Raw genomic sequence first — 4078 nt, 5'->3', positions numbered from 1 at the left:
GCCTGGGCAACAAGAGTAACACTGTCTTTAAAAAAAAATAAGAAAGAGGCCGGGCGCGGTGGCTCAAGCCTGTAATCCCAGCACTTTGGGAGGCCGAGACGGGCGGATCACGAGGTCAGGAGATCGAGACCATCCTGGCTAACACAGTGAAACCCCGTCTCTACTAAAAAATACAAAAAAAAAACTAGCCGGGCGAGGTGGCGGGCGCCTGTAGTCCCAGCTACTCGGGAGGCTGAGGCAGGAGAATGGCGTGAACCCGGGAGACGGAGCTTGCAGTGAGCCGAGATCCAGCCACTGCACTCCAGCCTGGGTGACAGAGCGAGACTCCGTCTCCAGAAAAAAAAAAAAAAAAAAAAAAAGAAAGAAATTGAAGAGGACACCAAAAAATGGAAAGATACTACATGTTCATGGATGGGAAGAATCAATATTGTTAAAAATGTCCATGCTACCCAAAGCAATCTATAGACTTAATGCAATCCCTATCAAAATACCAATGACATTCTTCACAGAAATAGAAAAGGAAATTTTAAAATTTGTATGGAACCACAAAAAGACCCACAATAGGCAAAACTATCCTGAGCAAAAAGGACAAAACTGGAGGAGTCACATTACCTGACTTCACATTATGGTGCAGAGCAATAGTAACCAAAACAGCATTATACTGGCATAAAAACAGACACATAGACCAATGGAACAGAATAGAGAACCCAGAAACAAATCTACACATTTACAGTGAACTCATTTTTGACAAAGGTGCCAAGAACATACGTTGGTGAAAGGACAGTCTCTGCAATAAATGGTGCTGGGAAAACTGGATAACCATATGCCAAAGAATGAAATTGAACCTCTATCTCTCTCCATATATCAAATCAAATCAAATCAAAATTGATTACAGACTTAAATCCAAGACTTCAAACTATAAAATTACTAAAAGAAACCGTTGGGGGAAACTCTCCAAGACATTGATCTGGGCAAATATTTCCTAAGTGATACTCTACAAGCGCAGGCAACCAAAGCAAAGCAAAAATGAACAAATGGGATCACGTAAGTTAAAAAGCTTCTGCACAGCAAAGGAAAAAAAATCAATAAAGTGAAGAGACAATAAACAGAATGGGAGAAAATATTTGCAAATTCCCAATCAGAGGATTAGTAACCAGAATATATAAGGAACTCAAACAACTGTATAAGAAAAATCCAATAATCCAATGAAAATTGGGTAAAAGATTTGAATAGACAGTTCTCAAAAGAAGATATACAAATGGAATCAGGTATATGCAAATGTGCTCAGCATCACTGACCATCAGAGAAATGCAAATAAAAACTACAGTGAGATACACTTCATCCCAGTTGAAATGGCTTTTATTCAAAAGGCAGGCAATAAGAAGTGCTGGTGAGGATGTGGAGAAAAGGGAACCCTCTTACACTGTTGATGGCAATGTAAATTGGTACTATCACGATGAAGAACAGTTTGGACATTCCTCAAAAAACTAAACACAGAGCTACCATTTGATCCAGCAATCCCACTGACAGATACATACCCAAAAGAAAGGAAATCTTTATATGAAAGAGATATGTGCACTCCCATGTTTATTGCAGGACTATTCACAATAGCCAAGATATAGAAGCAACCTAACTTTTCATCAACTGGTGGATGGATAAAGAAAATGTGGGAGGCTGGGCGTGGTGGCTCATGCCTGTAATCTCAGCACTTTGGGAGGCCAAGGCAGGCAGATCACAAGGTCAGGAGTTTGAGACCAGCCTGACCAACATGGTGAAACCCCATCTCTACTAAAAAAACAAAACAAAAACAAACAAACAAAAAAAAAAAACCCCACAAAAATTAGCTGGATGTGGTGGCGCACGCCTGTAATCCCAGCCACTCAGGAGGCTGAGGCAGGAGAATCTCTTGAACCCAGGAGACAGAGGTTGCAGTGAGCCGAGATTGTGCCACTGTACTCCAGCCTGGGCGACAGAGCGAGACTCCATCTAAAGAAAAAAAAAAGAAAATGTGGATGTGGTACATATACACAGTGACAGTGGAGTAGTATTCAGCCATAAAAAGAATGAGATCCTGTCATTTGCAACAACATGGATGGAACTAGAGATCATTGTGTTACATAAAATAATCCAGGCACAGAAAGACAAACTTCACATGTTTTCATTCATTTGCAACAACATGGATGGAACTAGAGATCATTGTGTTACATAAAATAATCCAGGCACAGAAAGACAAACTTCACATGTTTTCATTTATTTGTGGGAGCTAAAAAAATTAAACCAATTAAACTCATGGAGATAGAGAGTAGAATGATGGTTACCAGAGGCTGAGAAGGGGAGTAGGGTTGTTTGGCAGAAGTGGGTACAAAAAAATTGTTAGAATGAATAAGATCTATATTTGATAGCACAACAGGGTGGCTATAGTCCATAAAAATTTAATTGTACATTTAAAAATAACTAAGAGTATAATCAGACTGTTTGTAACACAAAGGATACGTGCTTGAGGTAATGGATACCCCATTTACCCTGATTTGAGTATTATACATTGTATTCCTAAATCAAAATATCTAATATACTCCATAAACATAAACACCTACTAGGTACCCACAAAAATTAAACATTAAAAAAATAAAAGCAGGCCCTTCATATGCGCTATATTGGTACATGTTAGGAGGTCAAATAGTGAGGAGTAAAACTGAGAATAAAATATTTAAGTGTAATCAGGTTCCATCAGTATTTTAAAAATTAGTAGTCTGAGGAAATGTGAGCTTGAACCAGAAACAGAATAAAAAAATACAAAGGTGGTGAAAATTAGATAGTTCATGTTAATACTGACTGGCATCTCTCCAATATAACAGAAAGAAGACATCTAGTCCATTGCATAATTTTGATCACCAAAGAATAATATGGATTACACACAGTTGGGTGAAACCAACTGGCATTAGGCTGCTCACCAAGGAAGGATGGAAAGGAAGCTTGGTACACTAACCACTTTCCATAGGATAATCATGTGGTTTCAGAAGAAAGTGAATGTAAATGCTTAATTTGGGCACTGAAGTAAGTAATATTGTGGGAATTGTACAAACAAGACAAAGAGATACTGGGTAAAATCCCTCGAAAGAGGGATAGTGGCAGATATTGTAGGCTGGCTGACCTAAAATCAACATCTAACTCCTTCTCCCTCACCTGTCTCAACTACAGAGCCTGTAAAAGCTGGACATTTGGTTTTCTAGCCTCTGTTACATTGAGGGGACCAAATGACACACTTGAGATAAATGTGACACAGGCAGAAGCCCTTGGGGGAGCCCCTAGTGTGTCACTTTCTGAATAAAAAGCCAGAGCCTCTTGAAGAGAAAGCCCCTTGCCCGTGGTCCCTTCCTCTTTCCTTCTTGGACATGGTAGTGAGGCTTGGAGGGGCAGCAGCCACTGGAGGACCATGAACTGGCTTATATGGATGTGAAAATCATTACATTAAAGATGGAGAAGTAGAAAAAGAGAAAGAGTCTGGGCCTTTGATAGCATTCTTTCTGTAACAGCTCTGCTTAGGTTAGAACTTCATGTTACATGAAACAAACATCCTGCCTTAACTACCATTTTTGGAGTCTTCTTCATTTGCATGTGAATGCAATGTTAACTGATACAGTGGTCAAAAAAGAGAAAGGTTTTAGATTTAAAATAAATACATAAATGTAAGCATGCATGTTTGAGAGCTTCTTGAGTGCTGTAGATATATCACTTCTGCTGACACTAGTTAAGATCCTATCATTTTATAATCAAAGGTGTGTCACTTATTCTGTAACTACTCAATATCACTGCATGGAGGAAATCATGAACAGGGAAAACACGGCAGCTCAAACATCTGGAGCCATCTGTGACTTGGCTTGGGATTGGAGCTAGCTATGTAACCTACTACTCAGATGGCTCTCTTTCCCAGACATTGCCTCTGAGCAGGGAGCAGAAAGGGCAGCCAACAGAATGCTGTATACATTGCCAAAAATGAAGGAGACCCATTTTGATAAGGAGCCTAGGGTCTTCTCAGAGGGAAGACTCTGAGACTCCAATCCCTGCTCTCTGAGATTCA

The sequence above is a fragment of the Macaca fascicularis genome, chromosome 2 (assembly GCF_037993035.2).
Source record: "Macaca fascicularis isolate 582-1 chromosome 2, T2T-MFA8v1.1".
Lineage (NCBI taxonomy): Eukaryota > Metazoa > Chordata > Mammalia > Primates > Cercopithecidae > Macaca > Macaca fascicularis.
The sequence above is the reverse complement of the archived record's forward strand: the minus strand, read 5'-3'. Positions refer to the sequence as shown.